Source organism: Gorilla gorilla, chromosome 15, assembly GCF_029281585.2.
Source record: "Gorilla gorilla gorilla isolate KB3781 chromosome 15, NHGRI_mGorGor1-v2.1_pri, whole genome shotgun sequence".
In the NCBI taxonomy this organism is placed as follows: domain Eukaryota; kingdom Metazoa; phylum Chordata; class Mammalia; order Primates; family Hominidae; genus Gorilla; species Gorilla gorilla.
This window is the reverse complement of record NC_073239.2, coordinates 119,560,977-119,582,106: the sequence shown is the minus strand read 5'-3', so window position 1 is coordinate 119,582,106 and position 21,130 is coordinate 119,560,977. Positions and strand designations below refer to the sequence as shown.

At 44.8% G+C, this 21,130-nt stretch overlaps 1 protein-coding gene across 1 annotated transcript in view; it reads right to left on the bottom strand.

Moving 5' to 3' along the window:
* The window catches only part of RCOR1 (REST corepressor 1), a 137,036-nt gene that overhangs the window by 114,944 nt on the left and 962 nt on the right, over positions 1-21,130 (bottom strand). The window lies entirely within an intron of this gene.

Genomic DNA, 21,130 nt, shown 5'->3' with positions numbered 1-21,130 from the left:
TGGTATGAACCCGGGAGGTGGAGCTTGCAGTGAGCCGAGATCACGCCACTGCACTCCAGCCTGGGCGACAGAGCGAGACTCCGTCTCAAAAAAAAAAAAAAAAAAATTATTCAGAAATTATTTTTATTTTTGTTTTTTATATGCTTTTCCTGAGCTGTATATCAAAAAATTTTATACACCAAACTGGATAAAAGTTTAGCTATTCTAGTTTATAGAGTTAGGCCCTGTAGCCTCACCCCCAACCTCTCAGCTCCACTAAGAATGCGGTACAAAAATGGCAATACCATGGAAACTGACCTGTTGCCAAGCAAGCAGAGAACTAAGCAACAACTCAAAATGATAGTTAATCATCTGACATATAAAATCTTAATTCAGTCTGGGAGTTATCAATATCTGACACTCAAAAAGAGCCAGAAGGGCTGGGTGCAGTGGCTCACGCTTGTAATCCCAGCACTTTGGGAGGCCGAGGCGGGCGGATCAAGAGGTCAAGAGATCGAGACCATGCTGGCTAACGTGGTGAAACCCCGTCTCTACTAAAAATGCAAAAAATTAGCCGGGCATGGTGGCGGGTGCCAGTAGTCCCAGCTACTCGGGGGGCTGAGGCAGGAGAATGGAGTGAATCCAGGAAGCGGAGCTTGCAGTGAGCCGAGATGGCGCCACTGGACTCCAGCCTAGGTGACAAAGCGAGACTCCGTCTCAAAAAAAAAAAAAAAAAAAAGAGCCAGATGTTTAAAAATCTTAATAACATGGCTGGGTGCAGTGGCTCACGCCTATAATCCCAGCACATTGGGAGGCCAAGGACGGTAGATCACCTGAGGTTGGGAATTCAAGACCAGCCTGACCAACATGGAGAAACCCCGTCTCTACCAAAAATACAAAATCAGCCGGGTGTAGTGGCACATGCCTGTAATCCCAGCTGCTTGGGAAGCTGAGGCAGGAGAATCCCTTAAACCTGGGAGGCAGAGGTTGCAGTGAGCCTAGATCATTGCACCACTGTACTCCAGCCTGGGCAACAACAGCGAAACTCTGTCTCAAAAAAAAAAAAAAAAAAAAAAAAAAGAATAGTTAATTCAAAAAACAACCTATCTCAGCCAGGCGTGGTGGTTCACTCCTGTAATCCCTGCACTTTGTGAGGCCAAGGTAGGAGGACTGCTTGAGGCCAGGAGTTCCAGATCAGCCTGGGCAACATAGTTATACTCCACCTCTTTAAAAAAAAAAAAAAGGATAAATAAGTATGTTTAAAAAAGAAAAAAAAAGGCCAGGTGCGATGGCTCACACCTGTAATTCCAAAACTTTGGGAGGCTGAGAATGGCGGACCACCTGAGGTCACGAGTTTGATACCAGCCAGGCCAACATGGTGAAACCCCAACTCTACCAAAAATACAAAACTTAGCCAGGCGTGGTGGCGCACGCCTGTAGTCCCAGCTACTCGGGAGGCTGAGGCACAAGAACTGCTTGAACCCGGGAGGCGAAGGTTGCAGTGAGCCGAGATTGTGCCACTGCATTCCAGCCTGGGCGACAGAGCAAGACTCCATCTCAAAAAAACAAAACAAAACAAAAAAAGCGAGACTCGCACCATCTCAAAAAACAAAACAAACAACAACAACAACCAAAAAAACCACCTATACTCCTTTGGAAAATTCTGGACTAGAATCATCAATACTGTAGTCAGATTTGTTTTCTTTTTCTTTTTTTTTTTTTTTGCTAAGAGATACTGTCTCCTGTCTCTCAGGCTAAAATGCAGTGGTGTGATCATACCTCATAGCAGCCTCAAACTCATGGGTTCAAGCAATCCTCCCATCTCAACCTCCCAAGTAGCCAGGACTACAGGTGCACGTAGAGACAAGGTCTTGCTATGTTACCCAAGCTGATCTCTAGCTCCTGGCATTAAGCAATCCTCCTACCTCAGTCTCCCAAAGTGCTGGGATTACAAGTGTGAGCCACTGCACAGGGTAACCAGCAAGCAGATTTCTAAGAGCAAATGAGATCAGATGGAGTACTTCATCAGGAATATTGAAATGAACAAGGCTGGGTGCAGTGGCTTACTCCTGAAATCCCACCACTTTGGGAGGCCGAAGCAGGTGGATTGCTTGAAGCCAGGAGTTCAAGAGCAGCCTGGGTAACATGGGGAAACCCCCATCCCTACAAAAAATACAAAAATCAGACCGGGCGCGGTGGCTCACACCTGTAATCCCAGCACTTTGGGAGGCTGAGGCGGGCAGATCGCTTAAGAGCAGGAGTTCAAGATCAGCCTGGCCCAAAACCCCGTCTCTACTAAAAATCCAAAACAAATTAGCCGGGCGTGGTGGCGCGCACCTGTAATCCCAGCTACTCAGGAAGTGCAGTGGCTCATGCCTGCAATCCTAGCACCTTTGGGAGGCCAAGGTTTGGGAAGAGGGGACCGCTTGAGGCTAGGAGCTCAAGACCAGCCTGGGCAACATGGCAAAATCTATACTTATGCTTCCAGTCAAGGCAGAGTGACATGAACCAGATTTACCTTGTGTAGTATATTATGAAATATGTATTTGGTCTTTGTCCCTGGTTCCACACCCCCTTAGCCAGATGTGATGGCAAAACCCTGTAATCCCAGCTACTGGGGAGGCTGAGGAGGGATGATCGCTTGAACCCTGGAGTCTTCAAGCCCAGCCTGGGCAACACAGTGAGATCCTATCTCTAAAACAATAAAAATAACCAGGCATGGTATAGCCCCAGCTATATGGGGTGCATAGCTTGAGCCCAGGAGTTTGAGGCTGCAAGGAGCTATGATCACAAAACTGCACTCCAGCCTGAGTGACAGAGCAAGACACCTTCTCTAAAAATATAAAATACCCAAAAGAATCAAATGGAACAATCCACGAGGCTCACATGGGAACAGGAAGAGTGCCGGTTCCTCACAGCCAGAGTGGAAAACCACATAGTCCATGGGCTATCACACAGAATCCCCAAAAGGATTTTGACTCAATAGTGGGAAATACTTAGCCCTACACTAAAATGGTTTTGATCTCACCTAACAGAGCTTAAAAGCAAGACTTCATCAAACTATTTTTAAGTATTTTAACCACATCCCAGAACAAAACTCAAGAATATTTATAGAAATACAAAAATATCCAGCCTCCAACAAAGTAAAATTCATGATGTCTGGCATCCAAAAATCAACACATAAGCAAAGTAGGTGGAAAAGACAACCCAAAAAGAGGAAGAAAAAAAGAATCAAGCAACTGAAACTGACCCAGAAATGACACAGATGATAGAATTAGTAGACAAGGGCATTAAAAGAACTATAGGCTGAGGCCGGGCATGGTGGCTCATGCCTGTAATCCCTACACTTTGGGAGGCCAAAGTGGGCGGATCACCAGAGGTCAGGAGAGACCAGCCTGGCCAACATGGTGAAACCCTATCTCTACTAACAATACAAAAAATTAGCCAGGCATGGTGGTGAGCACCTGTAATCACAGCTACTCAGGAGGCTGAGACAGGAGAATTGCCTGAATGGTGTGGGGGCAGAGGCTGCAGTGAGCCAAGATCACACCATTCCACTCCAGTCTGGGCAACAAGAGCGAAACTCCATCTCAAAAAAACAAACAAACAAACAAAAAACTAAGCTCTCTTAAGCTTTCCATTTCAACTTGCTCTTTCAAATAACCTTATTTTGAACACCTTATTGGCAATATTTAAACAAATACACCCCTAGAGGAATTCAGCACACAGCCATCATACATTTCTCAGCTGTACCCATCTCAAATTTCATGCACTTGATAAAAGAGGCAAAACGTCTGAATTATAAAAATTAATAATAATGAAGCTTTTGGGCTGGGCACGGTGGCTCACGCCTGTAATCCCTGCACTTTGGGAGGCTGAGGCGGGTGGATCATGAGGTCAGGAGATTGAGACCATCCTGGCTAATACGGTGAAACCTCGTCTCTACTAAAAAATTAGCCGGGCATGGTGGTGGGCGCCTACAGTCCCAGCTACTCAGGAGGCTAAGGCAGGAGAATGGTGTGAACGCGGGTGGTGGGAGCTTGCAGTGAGCTGAGATGGCGCCACTGCACTCCAGCCTGGGGGACAGAGCGAGACTCTGTCACACACACACAAAAATAATAATAATAATAGCAATAATAATGAAGATTTCATTTCATCAAAATGTCTAGATCATTGCCACCCAACTGAACTTGCTGGGAGGATAAAAATACTCTATTCTGAGCTGTCCAATATGGCACCTACTAGCTATATATGATGGCTGAATATCTAAAATGTGCCTAGTGTAACAGAAGGACTGAATTTTTAATTTTATTTAATTTTAATTAATTTAAATTTCAATAGTTATATGTAGCTAGTGGCTACACTATTGGACAGCACAGCTCTAGATAACTACAAGGAAAATCTAAACTAAAATGTTAAATATTAGAATTTTCAAAATAATTTTTATAACATGTACAGCTTATATATCATATAATATTAATATTCAAATTAACTAGGTAATTCCTATGTTTTAAGGCTTGACTTAAAGGACGATTTCTCTTTTTTTTTTTTTTGAGATGGAGTTTCACTCTTGTTGCCCAGGCTGGAGCGCAATGGCGCAATCTTGGCTCACCGCAACCTCCACCTCCAGGGTTCAAGTGATTCTCCTGCCTCAGCCTCCCGAGTAGCTGGAACTACTCCCAGCTAATTTTTGTATGTTTAGTAGAGACAGGGTTTCACCATGTTGTCATGTTGTCCAGGGTGGGCTCAATCTCTTGACCTTGTGATCTGCCTGCCTCGGCCTCCCAAAGTGCTGGGATTACAGGGGTGAGCCACTGCACCCGGCCTTAAAGGACCATTTCATATAGGACTTCCTGGTTTCTTCAACTCCCAACCCTCCACCACAGGGAAGGATCGAGTAACTCCACTACTCTAAGCATCTCAGGACTCTCTGCACTGTCGTCAGTAGCATTTTCACGCCTGTAATCCCAGCACTTTGGGAGGCCGAGACGGGCAGATCACCTGAGGTCAGGACCAGCCTGATCAGCCTGGCCAACACGGTGAAACCCTGTCTCTACTAAAAAATACAAAAAAAAAATTAGCCACGCTTGGTGGTACATGCTTACAATCCCATCTTCTCAGGAAGCTGAGGCAGGAGAATCACTTGAACCTGGAAGGCGGAAACTGCAGTGAGCCGAGATCGCACCAATGCACTCCAGCCTGGACAACAGAGTGAGACTCCATCTCAAAAAACAGAAAATAAAAAGTAGAATATTGAAACCCTCATATGTTAATCATGGAGTATAAAATGGTTAAGCTACTGTGAAAGACAATTTAATGGTTCCTCAAAAAGTTAAGCACAGACCAGGCACAGTGGCTCACATCTGTAATCCCAGCACTTTGAGAGGCCGAGGCAGGCGGATCACCTGAGGTCGGGAGTTCAAGACGAGCCTGGCCAACATGTTTCTCCATCTCTACTAAAAATACAAAAATTAGCCAGGTGTGGTGGCATGCACATGTAACCCCAGCTACTCAGGAGGCTGAGGCAGGAGAATCGCTTGAACCCGGGAGGCAGAGGTTGCAGTGAGCTGAGATCATACCACTGTCACCCCAGCCTGGGCAACAGAGCAAGAGCCTGTCTCAAAATAAAAATTAAAAAAAAAAAAAAAAAAAGTGAAGCACAGAATTACTCCATAACCCAGCAATTCCACTAATAGATATATACCCCTAAAAGGATGAAAACAGATAAATACCTGTACATGAATGTACATAACAGCACGGTTCACAATAATCAAAAGGTAACAACAAGCTAAATGTCCATCAACAAATGAATGAGCCAGGTGTAGTGGCTCACGCCTATAAGCTCAGCATTTTGGGAGGCTGAGGCAGGAAGAGTGCTTGAGGTTAGGAGTTAGAGACCAGCCTGGCCAACATAAACAAACCCCGTCTCTCCACAAAAAAAAAATTTAAAAATTAGGCCAGGCACCTGTAATACCAGCACTTTGGGAGGCCGAGACAGGTGTATCACCTGAGGTCGGGAGCTCAAGACCAGCCTGGCCAAAATGGTGAAACCCCATTTCTACTAAAAATACAAAAATCAGCCAGGCATGGTGGTGCGCACCTATAATCCCAGCTACTTGGGAGGCTGAGGCAGGAGAATCGCTTGAACGAGGGAGGCAGAGGTTGCAATGAGTTGAGATCACGCCACTGCCCTTCAGCCTGGGCGACAGAGCAAGACTCCATCTCAAAAAACAAAAACAAGGCAAAACAAAAAAAACAACAAAACAAAACAAAAGCAATGAAGCACAGAAAGTACCAATACTGACTCAAGCTCCAACATGAATGAACCTTGAAAACATTACACTAAGTGATAGAAGCCAGACATGAAGGTCACATACCCACTTATGTGAAAGTTCCAGAATAAGTTATCCAGAAACAAAAAGCAGGTTAGTGGTTGCCTGGTACTGAGAATGGAGAATAAGAAGTAACTCATTCTTCATTCTAACGCACGTGAGATTTTCTTTTTAGGGTGATGAAAATGTTTCGGAACTAGACAAGGGTAGTGGCTCCACAACAATGCGAGTTCACTGAATGCCACTGAATTGTTCATTGTAAAACGGTTAATTTTGTTGTTGTTTTTTTTTTGAGATGGAGTCTCTCTGTTTTGCTCGGGCTTGAGTGCAGTAGCGCGATCTCGGCTGATGTCAACCTCCGCCTCCCCGGTTCAACCAATTCTCCTGCCTCAGCCTCCCAAGTAGCTGGGATTAGAGGCGTGCACCGCCACACCTGGCTAATTTTTTGTACTTTGTGGTTTTTGTTGAGACAGAGTCTCGCTCTGTTGCCCAGGCTAGTGTGCAGTGGCATGATCTCGGCTCACTGCAGCCTCCACCTCCCGGGTTCAAGCGATTCTCCTGCCTCAGCCTCCCGAGTAGCTGGGATTAAAGGCAGGTGCCACCACACCCGGCTAATTTTTATACTTTTAGTAGATATGGTTTTACCAATATGGTTTTACCACGTTGGCCAGGCTGGTCTCAAACTCCTGACCTCGTGATCTGCCCACCTCAGCCTCTCAAAGTGCTGGGATTACAGGCATGAGCAACCACGCCTGGCTAGCTTTTTTCTATTTTTAGTAGAGACAGGTTTTCGCCATATTAGCCTGGCTGGTCTCAAACTCCCGACCTCAGGTGACCCACTTGCCTCAGTTTCCCAAAGCACTGGGATTACACGCATGAGTCACCACACCTGGCCAAAAAATAGTCAATTTTGTGATGTGACTTGCACCACTTTATATAAAAAAAAGAAAACACATCTATGCAAGATGTGCATCTCTAATTTATACAAATTCATTATAAGGAAAGCAAGAGACAATAGGGATAATCAGCTTTTAACTGCAATTTAAAAGACAATTTTTCCCTAGATTTCCATTTGATATACAGTTGCACTTGGTCCTTATCAAATGTCCATTAAAAAATGCCTACTCAGCCGGGCGCGGTGGCTCACGCCTATAATCCCAGCACTTTGGGAGGCCAAGGCAGGCGGATCACCTAAGGTTAGAAGTTCGAGACCAGCCTGACCAACATGGAAAAACCCCGTCTCTACTAAAAATACAAAATCAGCCAGGCGTGGTGGAGCATGCCTATAATCCCAGCTACTTGGGAGGCTGAGGAAGGAGAACCGCTTGAACCCGGGAGGCAGAGGCTGCAGTGAGCTAAGATCACACCACTGCGCTCCAGCCTGGGCGACAGAGTGAGACTTTGCCTCAAAAAAAAAAAAAAAAAAAAACACACAAAACCCAAAAAAATCAAAAAAACAAAAACAAAAGCCTATTCAAGAAAAGACCCAAACCAAGCACATATTCTTAGAAAATTCAGCCCCTATTTAGCTCTGACGAGTTTATACTAGATAATACTTAACAGCCAGGTGCAGTGCCTCACACCTGTAATCCCAGCTACCTGGGAGGCTGAGGCAGGAGGATCACTGGTGCCCAAGAAGTCAAGGCTGCATGCAGTGGGCCATGTTCCCGCCACTGCACCAGCCTGGGGGACAGGGTGAGACCCTGTCTCCCCTCCAAAAAAAAAAAAAAAAAACTTAAAACCTGATTTGGTGGTTCAAAAAACTATGCTACCACCCTCAAAGAAATCAGACATACATGACACCACTAGCTCCCAGAACACTCTCTGGTACTGAGTAAGATCAAAACTAGTTAAGCACCTACTCTTCTCTTCCTCCCCGCTGAACTCCCTATATCCACGCTAAGTTTGAAAGCAGAACACCAAGCCCAGCAGCTTCTATGCCAGTAAAAGTAAAGCAGGGCAGGAACTACAACCTTCAGGGAGAGTATGGGTGTAAATACAGTCAGGTGCAGTGGCTCACACCTGTAATCCCAGCACTGTGGGAGGCCAAGACAGGCAAATCACCTGAGGTCAGGAGTTCAAGACCAGCCTGGCCAACATGGCAAAACCCCGTCTCTACTAAAAATACAAAAATTAGGCCGGGCACGGTGGCTCATGCCTGTAATGCCAGCACTTTCGGAGGCCGAAGCAGGCAGATCACTTGAGGTCAGGAGTTCAAGGCCAGCCTGCCCAATATGATGAAACCCTATTTCTACTAAAAATACAAAAATTAGCCAGGCATGGTGGCGCGCACCTGTAATCCCAGCTATTCACGAGGCTGAGGCAGGAGAATCACTGGAAGCAGGAAAGCAGAGGTTGCAGTGAGCAGAGATCATGCCACTGGACTCCATCCTGTGCAACAGAGCGAGACTCCATTTCAAAAACAAAAACAAAAAAAAAACCACAAAGACACACACATTGGCCTAGCCTACAGTCAGGATCATCAATATCACCATCTTCCAACTCCACACCTTCCTTGTCCCACTGGAAGGTCTTCAGAGGCAATAAGACCCATGGAGGTGTCATATTCTAGAGTAACAATGCCTTCCTTCTGGAATACCTCCTGAAGGACCTGCCTGAGGCTGTTTTACAGCAAACTGATAATTTTTCTAAGTAGGAATACACTCTAAAATAACCATAGAAAGTATAGTATAGTAAATCCACAAACCAGTAATACAGTTATTGTCATTACCAAGTACTATGTGCTATACATAACTCCATGTGCTAGATTTTGTAAGACTGGCAGTGCAGTAGGTTTGTTTACACCAACACCACACAAACACCTAAGTAATGCTACACGCTGTTGCACTATAGACAAGGTGAAGTTACTAGGTGACAGGAATTTTTTAGTTCCATTATAATCTTATGGGACCACTGTCCTTGACCAAAATGACATTTGTTTTGCAATACATGACTGTATGTATAGGCTTCAGTCACACCATCAAAAGAAATGGCTCTTCTAAAAAAAACTCCAACTATATTCTAAGTTGTGAAGATGATTATTTCAACATACATGCAGGAATAAAGCAACTCAGTCCAATGTGTCCCCAGGCAACCAAGCTAACCACCTCCCATTTCACCTGTGTTCTCACTGCCAGGAAGAAGAGGAATGTAACTGGACTACAAGTTGGCTCTGGCAACCCGAAACATAAAATTCCCCAACACCTGGGGCCACATGGAAACAACTAATCAATGGATCCAATAAAGCCTTGCTCCTAAGTGTTTTTTCTTTTCCTTTTTTTTTTTTTTTTTTTTTTTTGAGATGGAATATTGCTCTGTCACCCCGCTGGAGTGCAGTGGCACGATCTCGGCTCACTGTAGCCTCCACCTCCCAGGTTCAGGCAATTCTCGCGCCTCAGTCTCCCAAAATGCTGGGATTATAGCCTGGCTAATTTTTTGTATTTTTAGTAGAGACAGGGTTTCACCATTTTGGCCAGGCTGATCTTGAATTCCTGACCTCGGGAGATCCACCTGCCTCAGCCTCCCAAAGTGCTGGGATTACAGGAGTGAGCCACTGCACCCGGCCTAAGTGTTTTCTCTTAAAGAGGATTCTGGCTGACCCTCTCTAAAATACACTAAACTGAATTCTGATTATACTTATAAATCAGAATTCTTATAATACTTAAAATTAACAGTCTATCTTGTTGATCCTTTCCTTTCTTACTGAAACATAAAATAATGGTGCCTCTTACAGCTGAGGGCCTCTCGGACTGGATTACCACGGCAAGTTATTAGGTTCAACCATAAGACTAAGCCTCTCAATGCCTCTGTTTCCTCATCTGGAAAATGGAGATAGTAACTTTACATCATATGACTGTTGTGAGGGTCAAATGATTTGATGTGTGTTAAAACTAGCCTGGCACAGAGTAAGCAACCTGGATAGATCATTCTTTCGAGGGTTTTGTTAGTGATGACAAGTTGTACCTCCCTATCCACACACTACCCATTGCCTTATAAGGAGTGGCAAATCCCTAAGACAGCTGTTAGTTCTAGTCTACAGCATTTTAACCTTGCGTGGGAAACTAACTGACCATTATAGGATCAAAGCTGTAACTTTAACCTTTAACCTATATGCTACTATAACTACATACTAGGCAAAAATTAAATCAGAGCTTTTCAAGTCATCCAGCACTGTGATTTGGGTCAACTAGCTAATAGCAGGCCAAAATGAGATGAATAACTTAGTGGAAACACAACAACAACAAAAAAAATTGTCAATTCTCAGTAACATTCATCTTAGAAATCAGGGGTATACACCAAGACCAATCTCTGAGTACAGTCTCCAGTCAGGAATGTATTTTGATCCCTTCCTAGTCAAATAAACTCAATCCTCCTCCCCGCAACACACATAATATTAAAGAAAAAACAAAAAACATATGTGCAATTCTAACAAAGAATATCCAAATATATAAATAAAAAGAACTCACACAAATCCATACAAAAAACCAAACCCTATAAAAACCAACACCCTATAGAAAAACAGAAAAACAGCCTAGGAAACATGGTGAAACCCTGTCTCTACAAAAAAACACAAAAATTAGCCAGGCGTGGTGGCACACTCCTGTAGTCCCAGCTACCTCGGAAGCTGAGGTGGGAGGATCACGTGTGCCCAGCAGATGAAGGTTGCAGTGAGCTGAGATTAAGCCACCGCACTCCAGCCTGGGCAACAGAGCAAGACCCTGTCTAAGGGGGAAAAAAAGAAAAATAGCAAAAGAAAGATACATTCACAGGAGGAAACTGAGTGGCAAAAAAAAAGAAAAAAAAAATTTACAGACACTCCTGGGCCAGGGTTAAGACCAACAAAACCTGAAACCCCATCTCTACAAAAAATACAAATATTAGCTGGGCATAGTGGCAGGAGCCTATAAACCCAGCTACTCCGGAGGCCAAGGTGGGAAGATTACTTGAGCCTGAGAGGCTGAGGATGCAGGGAGCCAAAATTACACAACTGCACTCCAGCCTGGATGACAGAGCCAGACCCTGTCTCAAAAAGTACATATAAACAAATAAAAAATAAATAAAAAGACACTCTTTTCTTATCAATACTTAGCTAAAACACACTTAGTACTTTTTGTCACATTCTTTGCTGGGTGTGGTGGTGAACAACTGTAGTCCAAACTACTCCAGAAACTGAGGTATGAAGATCACTTGAGTCCTAGAAGTTCAAGGCTACAGTACGCTATGATCACGCCACTGCACTCCAGCCTGGGCGACAAGAGTGAGAACTCATCTCAAAAAAGGGGGAAAAAAAGGTCTTAAAAAAATTAAAAATTAAAAACATAAGACACTTAACCTCATCAATAATTGGAAAACTTAATTACAGGCACAGTGACTCATGCCTGTAATCTCAACACTTTGGGAGGACACAGCAGAAGGACTGGTTGAGCCCAGGAGTTGGAGACCAGTCTGGGCAACTTGGCAAAACCCCATCTCTACAAAAAGTTTAAAAATCAGTCAGGCATACTGGCTCATGCCTGTAGTCCCAGCTTCTCAGGAAACTGAGACAGGAGGATCACTTGAGCCCTGGAGGCTGAGGCTGTAGTGTGCTGTGATCATGCCATTGCACTCCAGCCTAAGAGGCAGAACGATATCAAGTCTACAAAAAAAGAAAGAAGAGGCCAGGCACAGCGGATCACGTCTGTAATCCTAGGACTTTGGGAGGCCGATGCGGAAGATCACTTGAGGTCAGGAGTTCAAAACCAGCCTGGCCAGCATGGTGAAACCCCTTCTCTACTAAAAATATTTTTGAAAATTAGCCAGGCATGGTAGCACATGCCTGTAATCCTAGCTACACGGGAGGCTGAGGCAGGACAATCACTTGAACCGGGGAGGCGGAGGTTACAGTGAGAGGAGACTGCGTGACTGCATTTCTAGCCTGGGGAACAAAACAAGAGCGAAACTCCATCTCCAAAAAAAAAAAAAAGAAAAGAAAAGAAAAAAAATGCTAATATAAGCCATTAAAGGATAGCATTTAAAAAAAAATTAATAACCTAACTAACACCATGACGAAGACAAGGTGAAAACAAAGTTGTTTACCTTGCTAGTGGAAATGTACTTGTTTGGAAAGCATAAAAGTACATGAATAGCATAGATTATTCCATTTACAAAAACACTAACAATAACAAGAAAACATATTATCACTTTTTTTTTTTTTTTTGAGACAGAGTCTAGCTCTGTCTTCCAGTCTGGAGTGCAGCGGCATGAACTCGGCTCACTGCAATCTCCGCCTCCCGGGCTCAAGCAATTCTCCCGCCTCAGCCTCCCAAGTAGCTGGGATTACAAGTACCCGCGACCACACCCAGCTAATTTTTATAATTTTAGTAGAGACGGGGTTTCGCCATGTTGGCCAGGCTGGTCTCGAACTCCTGACCTCAGGTGATCCACCCGCCTCACCCTCCCAAAGTGCTGGAATTACACACATGTACTTAAGTACAAAAACACGTATGGGAATTCTGACAGCCTTGAGTGTGCCACTCAGATTTCCTTTCAAGAAAGAAAATGTTGCAAGGAGTGTAGTTAACTGACAGCCCCAGCTGCCAGGAATCTACTACAGCACCCATACCAAGACTAGGCTACTCTAGGCTGCTCCCGGCCAATGACTGAACACAGCAGACGTTCACAAAGAAGGACCATTCCTGCCCAACAGACTCTTCTAACAATCTACTCTGGCTGAGATTTTCTCTGAACTGCAAGCTGCACTGCAGTTTGAGGTTCCTCTATCAATCATTAATCATCATTCCTTCCCTCTCTTCTTTCACAGGTGTCACACATGCTTCCAGTGTAAAGGCTCTTGCCACCTACACCTCTTTCCTCTCTTTATCCTTCACAAGCATACCCTAATGAACCTCTTGCACATCTAATTCTGTCTTGTCATCTGCTTCTCAGAAGATGCAAACTATCACAGAAATAATATAAACCAACTGTGAATTAATGAAGAAAGAAGGCGGGAATGAGGCTTTAGCTGTACCTGAAGCAAATATTGCCTAGTATTAAATCAGTGTTTGGCCGGGTGCGGTGGCTCAAGCCTGTAATCCCAGCACTTTGGGAGGCCAAGGCGGGTCAATCACCTGAGGTCAAGAGTTCAAAACCAGCCTGGCCACCATAGCGAAACCCCGTCTCTCTTTTTTTTTTTTTTTTTGAGACAGAGTCTCACTTTGTCACCTAGGCTGGAGTGCAGTGGTGCCATCTACGCTCACTGCAACCTTTGCAGCCTGGGTTCAAGCAATTCTCCTGCCTCAGCCTTCTGAGTAGCTGGGATTACAGGCATGCACCACCACGCCCAGCTAATTTTTGTGTTTTTAGTAGAGAGGGGTTTCATCATGTTGGCCAGGTTGGTCTTGAACTCCCGACCTCAAGTGATCCGCCTGCCTCGGCCTCCCAAAGTGCTGGGATTACAGGTGTGAGCCACCATGCCCATCCAGCGAAATACCATCTCTACTAAGAATACAAAAATTAGCGGCCAGGCGCGGTGGCTCACGCCTATAATCCCAGCACTTTGGGAGGCCAAGACGGGCAGATCATGAGGTCAGGAGATCGAGACCATCCTGGCTAACATGGTGAAACCCCATCTCTACTAAAAATACAAAAAATTAGCTGGGCGTGTTGGCGGGCACCTGTAGTCCCAGCTACTCGGGAGGCTGAGGCAGGAGAATGGCGTGAACCCAGGAGGCGGAGCTTGCAGTGAGCTGAGATCGCGCCACTGCACTCCAGCCTGGGGAACAGAGTGAGACTCCGTCTTCAAAAAAAAAAAAAAAAAATTAGCTGGGCATGGTAGCACACACCTGTAGTCCTAGCTACTCGGGAGGCTGAGGCAGGAGAAGCACTTGAACCTGGAAGACAGAGGTCGCAGTGAGCCAAGGTCACACCATTGCTCTCCAGCCTGGGTGACAAGAGCAAAACTCTGTCTCAAAATACAATAAAAATAAAACTAAAATAAATAAATAAATCACTGGCTGGGCGCGGTGGCTCACGCTTGTAATCCCAGCACTTTGGGAGGCCGAGGTGGGCGGATCACGAGGTCAGGAGATCGAGACCACGGTGAAACCCTATCTCTACTAAAAATATAAAAAATTAGCCGGGCGTGGTGGCGGGCGCCTGTAATCCCAGCTACTCCGAGAGGCTGAGGCAGGAGAGTGGCGTGAACCCGGGAGGCGGAGCTTGTAGTGAGCTGAGATCGCGCCACTGCACTCCAGCACTCCAGCCTGGGTGACAGAGCCAGACTCCGTCTCAAAAAAATAATAATAATAAATAAACAAATAAATCACAAAGCATTGCCAGGCACATGCCTGTGATCCCAGCACATTGGGAGGCCAAGGCAGGAAGACTGCTTGAGCACAAGAGTTGGAGACCAGCCTGGGCTCAAGCGTGGTGATGTGCACATGTATTCCCAGCCACTGATGAGGCTGAGCGGGGAGGATCACTTGAGTCTGGAAGGCAGAGGTTGAAGTGAGCCAACATCAGGCCACTGCACTCTAGCCTGTGTGACAGAGCAAGACCTTGTTTCAAAAAAAAAAAAAAAAAAACCACAAAGCATTCACCATAATTTTAATATACCTATTTTTTTTACAATGATCTAAAGCATAAAAAAAGCAGAACATAGAATCACCAGTGAAAACAAATGAAAGGCATATCAAGACACCCTGTTCAGTAAAATTACCTATTCCACATGAAAACATAACACAGTTTTGTGAAAGAAGTCAACTCTGAAGTGACAGTTAAGCCAATGACAACCACAAATTTTCAGATCTGATTAAATACATTGGATTAAACATTCAAAATAAAGGTTGCTTTTTTAAAGGGCCACTATCTCAAAAATATTCATCATTTAACAATGTACGCCTCTGAAGCACCAAGGACGTGTATAAAGAGAATACAAATTAAAAATTAAAATTAAAAAATAGTAATAATAATGGCTGAACACGGTGGCTCACACCTGTAAGCCCAGCACTTTGGGAGGCCAAGGCAGGCAGATGGCTTGAGCCAAGGAGTTCGAGACCAGCCTGGACTACGTGGCAAAACTCTGTCTCTACAAAAAATACAAAAAAACTAGTCAGGCATGGTGGTGGACATCTGTAGTCCCAGCTACTTTCGAGGTAAAGTATGGATGGGAGGATAGTGTGCGCCCAGGAGGTTCAAGTTCACTGCCGCCATGATCACACCACTATACTGGTGACAGAGTGTGACACTATCTCAAAAAAAAAAAAGAAAAAAAAAGGAAAGAAAAACATTATTCATTTCAAAATAAGTGATGCTTTGCTTATGTAGGAAAGAACCAACCAGAGGTAGGATAGATAAGCATCCTCCCTCTTACCCTATTATTCTGTAACTACTGAATATTAAAAGAAACCAATGACAACTCAGCGTAATCTGCGGCAGACAGCATGGAAAGGCAGTCTGGACAACACATGTAAGAACAAAGCCTAAGTTAAAAGTGTAGGGCTGCACTTAGGTTTTTAATTCTTTTTTTTTTTTAACTCTTTAAAAGTTGGTAAAACTTTTTATTTCAGTGTAAACACAGATGGTATTCTAACTACCAAGCAATGCCACACTACACCGATCTAATCTAGGTATTAATTATTTTATAAGAACTGAATCAGGGCCAGGCGTGGTGGCTCACGCCTGTAATCCCAGCACTCTGGGAGGCCAAGGCGGGCGGATCATGAGGTCAGGAGATTGAGACCATCCTGGCTAACATGGTGGAACCCCGTCTCTACTTAAAATACAAAAAAATTAGCCGGGCTTGGTGGCAGGCGCCTGTAGTCCCAGCTACTCGGGAGGCTGAGGCAGGAGAACGGCATGAACCCAGGACACGGAGCTTGCAGTGAGCCCGGATTACGCCACTGCACTCCAGCCTGGACAACAGAGCAAGACGCCGTCTCAAAAAAAAAAAAAAAAAGAACTGAATCAGGATTTTAAGACTAACGTGCTCTATCCACCTCATTCACTCTTTGTAAGGCATGACAGAATTAAATCTTCCTTTGAACTGTATAGGAAATATCAGATAGTCTTAGCTCCAACCATTTGCTTTCAAACCTAAATAGGGTCAAACTGGCATACCGCAAATAAGTAAAATCTGACAAAAAAATCAGGCCAGGCACAGTGACTCACACCTGTAATCCCAACACTTTGGGAGGCCGAGGTGAGTGGATCACCTGAGGTCAGGAGTTCGAGACCAGCCTGGCCAACATGGTGAAACCCATCTCTACCAAAAATACCAAAATTAGGGCTGCGCAGTGGCTCACGCCTGTAATCCCAGCACTTTGGGAGGCCAAGGCAGGCAAATCACCTGAGGTTGGGAGTTCACGACTAGCCTGACCAACATGGAGAAACCCCATCCCTACTAAAAATACAAAATTAGCCGGGTGTGGTGGCCCATGCCTGTAATCCCGGCTACTCGGGAGGCTGAGGCAGGAGAATCGCTTGAGCCTGAGAGGTGGAGGTTGGAGTGAGCCGAGATCGAGATCATGCCACTGCACCCCAGCCTGAGCAACAAGAGAAAAAAACTCCATCTCCAAAAAAAAACAAAAAAATTGCAAAAATACCAAAATTAGCCAGACATAGAGGCACACGCCTGTAATCCCAGCTACTGAGGAGGCTGAGGCAGGAGAACTGCTTGAACCCGGGAGGCAGAGGCTGTGTGAGCTGACTGTGCCACTGCACTCCAGCCTGGGCAACATAGAAAGACTCCAATTCAAAAAAAAAAAAAAAAAAAAAAAGGTCGGGGGCAGTGGCTCACGCCTGAAATCCCAGCACTTTGGGAGGCCAAGGTGGGTGGATCACCTGAGGTCAGGAGTTCGAGACCAGCTTGGCCAACAAGGTGAAACCTCATCTCTACTAAAACTACAAAAACTAGCCGGGCGTGGTGGTATGCGTCTGTAATCCCAGCTACTCGGGAGGCTGCAGCAGGAGGATCGCTTGAACCCAGGAGGTGGAGGTTGCAGTGAGCTGAGATCATGCCACTGCACTCCAGCCTGGGTGAAAGAGCGAGACTCTGTCTCAAAAAAAAAAAATCAAAGTCAAATTCCTCCATTCATGCATCTCTACCATAGTTACTTATTTTACTATAATAAAAAAAGAAAAGAAAAAAAGCTGCCTGTTAAGTTTCACGTCCACCTCTCTGTTCAAATTCTAGTAAAAGAGAAGAACAAAGACACACTCAAAACTGAGGTAGGGACAGGGCATGGTGGCTCACGCCTGTAATCCCAGCACTTTGGGAGGCTGAGGGGGGCAGATCACCTGAGGTCAGGAGTTCAAGACCAGCCTGGCCAATATGGTGAAACCCCGTCTCTACTAAAAACACAAAAATTAGCCAGGCATGTTGGCACGCACCTGTAGTTCCAGCTACTTGGGAGGCAGAGGCAGAAGAATCGCTTGAACCTGGGAGATGGAGGTTGCAGTGAGTCAAGATTGTGCCATTGCACTCCAGCCTGGGCAACAGATCAAGACTCCGTCTCAAAAAAAAAAAAAAAAAAGGCGGGGGGAGGGGCGGTCACAGTGGTTCACGCCTGTAATCCCAGCACTTTGGAAGGACAAGGCGGGGAGATCACCTGAAGCAAAGAGTTCGAGACCAGCCTAGCCAACATGGTGAAACCGCATCTCTAATAAAAACACAAAAATTAGCTGGGCGTGGTGGTGGGCACCTGTAATCCCAGCTACTCTGGAGGCTGAGGCAGGAGAATCACTTGAACCTCGGAGGTGGAGGTTGCAGTGAGCCAAGATCGTGCCACTGCACTCCAGCCTGGGCGACAGAGTGAGACTTGGTCTCAAAAAATAAAAGAAAAAAGAAAAAAAACAAGTATGAGGAGGAAATAAAAACTAGTAAGGATCAAACTCTCAATTCTTAATTTATTACTCAATTCACTACTCTTAAATTGCAGTCATGGAAAGAACCTGTCTTAAGTCTTAAACAGCTAAGAAAGAATTTTGCCATAAAACAAACATGTTGGCTGGGCACGGTGGCTCACCCCTGTAATCCCAGTAATTTGGAAGGCTGAAGTGGGTGGATCACCTGCGTTCAGGAGTTCCAGACCAACCTGATCAACATGGAGAAACCCTGTCTCTACTATAAATACAAAAAATTAGCCAGGCATGGTGGCGCATGCCTGTAATCCCAGCTACTTAGGAGGGTGAGGCAGGAGAATTGCTTGAACCCAGGAGGCAGAGGTTGCGGTGAGCCCCGATCACGCCATTGCACTCCAGCGTGGGCAACAAGAGTGAAACTCCGTATCAAAAAAAAAAAAAAAAAATGTTGTATCATTTCTATTCCAAAATGGAAGTCTTCCTTCCCCTTAAGCTTTTGAGTTAAATGAAAAGACACATAAAAAACCACTACGAAATAGTAAAGTCTCAATTTTCTGCCATATCTAGAAAACTGTGTCCCCCTGCTTAGGTTGGCAAAACAAGGTTTGAAATTACTTTACACCAGTTAGATTCCTTTCCAGATTAAAACAAACACAAAATGAAGAAATTTGGGGCCGGGCGCGGTGGCACATGCCTGTAATCCCAGTACTATGAGAGGCCGAGACGGGCGGATCACGAGGTCAGGAGATCAAGACCATCCTGGCTAACACGGTGAAACCCCGTCTCCACTAAAAATACAAAAAATTAGCCAGGAGTGTTGGTGGGCGCCTGTAGTCCTTGCTACTCTGGAGGCTGAGGCAGGAGAATGGCGTGAACCCGGGAGGCGGAGCTTGCAGTGAGCTGAGATCACACCACTGCACTCCAGCCTGAGGCACAGAGCAAGACTCCGTCTCAAAAAAAAAAAAAAAAAAAGAAAAGAAATTTGGAAATTTTAATATCAATACTCAACCAATTGGCAGCAAGACTATGCAGCAAAACAGTTAGATGTTTTCCTTTTTATTTCTGAGACAGGGTCTCACTCTGTCACCCAGGCTGGAGTGCAATGGCCAGATCACTGCTCACTGCAGCCTTGACTTCCCAGAGATCCTCCAGCCTCAGACCCCCACGTAGCTGAAACTACAGGCACACGCCACCATGCCCAGCTAATTTTTTTATTTTTTGTTGAGACAGAGTCTGACTACATTGCCCAGGCTGGTCTCCAACTCCTGAGCTCCAGAGATCCTCCAGCTTTGGCCTCCCCAAGTGTTGTGACTACAGGTGTGAGCTACTGCAATCTGATAAATGTTTTCCATTTTAGAATAGCTGGTCGCTAGCAAGTTTATGCTCATATCTATTCCAACAAAAAGCCCAAAGACAGTTCAAAATATTATATTTGCTGTTTCAAAGAAAAGTATAACTCCAAAGAAGTCAAACTCATTACTAACAATGCAGAGCTGATGTCAATATTTCGATGAATGTCAGAAATCTAATTCCTGTTGTTGACAAATATGCCCTTTTCCTTAGTCACATCCAACACATCTACATAAAGTTTTCAAAATTTATGTTAACAAAAATGTATCAAAAAGCCTACCAACTTACCCAAAGATTTGTGGAAGTCGATTTTTAAAAATAATACATTAGGAAAATTTGGTGACAGGCTTTATGTTCTGTGTTTTAAAGCAAAGATAGACTTGACCTACAAAATGAAGACAGGGTCAACTGTAACCAAAAAACAGTATGCTTCCCCTGGTGGCCAACCAAGGAACGGAGGAGCCAAGCATACAAGAGAAATAGCCTGGCCACCTACTTCTATCCTGTCACTCATAAACGAGAAGTGACTACCAAAAAAAAAAAAAAAAAAAAAAAGAATTGGGGAGAAGAGGAAACTATCAAAAACACTAACATGGACTTAAAAGAAACACAAACGCGAGTATTAGACAAATAAATTTAACAGATTTACGTCAACAAATCAAAACTTAGAAGGCCAATTTAGGAAGTCATTTATTTCCAGAGTGTCCAAGAGCTCACCTAGGACCTCTATGTATTTTCACTTCAAAGTGCAGTTTAGTACCTTAATAACAGCTTGAGAGCAATCGCCTTTTTCAAGGACTAGATCATTGCAATTTTCTGCAGTCTTGTTTCCAAGGAAAAAACATGTATGCGTTTATCTTTTCAAATAAACTAGTGGTATAACCCACATAGAGAACCCCAGCTCTAAAGCCCTCCAACCAGGGACGATTGTTAACTCCAGCTTTACAAGATGCTCTTTTGAATTTTATTTCTGAAATAAATCCTACGTTCTTTCAAACATCTTCCATACCAACAACCTTTAAAGACAGTCTCATACAGACACTGGCTAGAATCTCATGCATTAAAATCTGACGAATTCCTTTGTCTGATTGGATTTTTTTTCTTGTACCACTTTAAATTTGCTTCTACACAGAATAGCAGCCAGGGAACTAAGTGTTCCATTGTAGGGTGTAGGGCTTTCTTGTAGGTGAAAAGCATTTGTTAGGCTAAAGCTTCTGATGCTTCTCAATTTCACAATCTCTTCCTCCAAAAAAAAGGAAATACACACATTTACAAATAGGTCCTAAAATCAAACTGCCACACGCGAGACTCTCTTCCCCAGGCAGGCGCCCTCTGGAAAACACACTTCTTTTATTGACTGGTTTTGGGGGGTCGTTCTTCTACTCGCCTTCTGGATGGGAGGGGAGTCAGGAGCCAGCAAGAGCCCAGAGGCTGAGAGAAGGAGCAAAGGCGTGGGGAGCAGCCTTTGGGAAGGGTTCCGAGAAAGGGGTCTCTGGGGACCTCCTAAGTCCGGGGCGCTCGCAGGACGCTAACTCTCCGGCACTGCCACCCTTCCCCCTGGCCGAGGCGCAGCTCACCTGGACGCAGGGACCCCCAGCGCCCCCAGGCCAGGTGTGGCCACCTCCGACGCC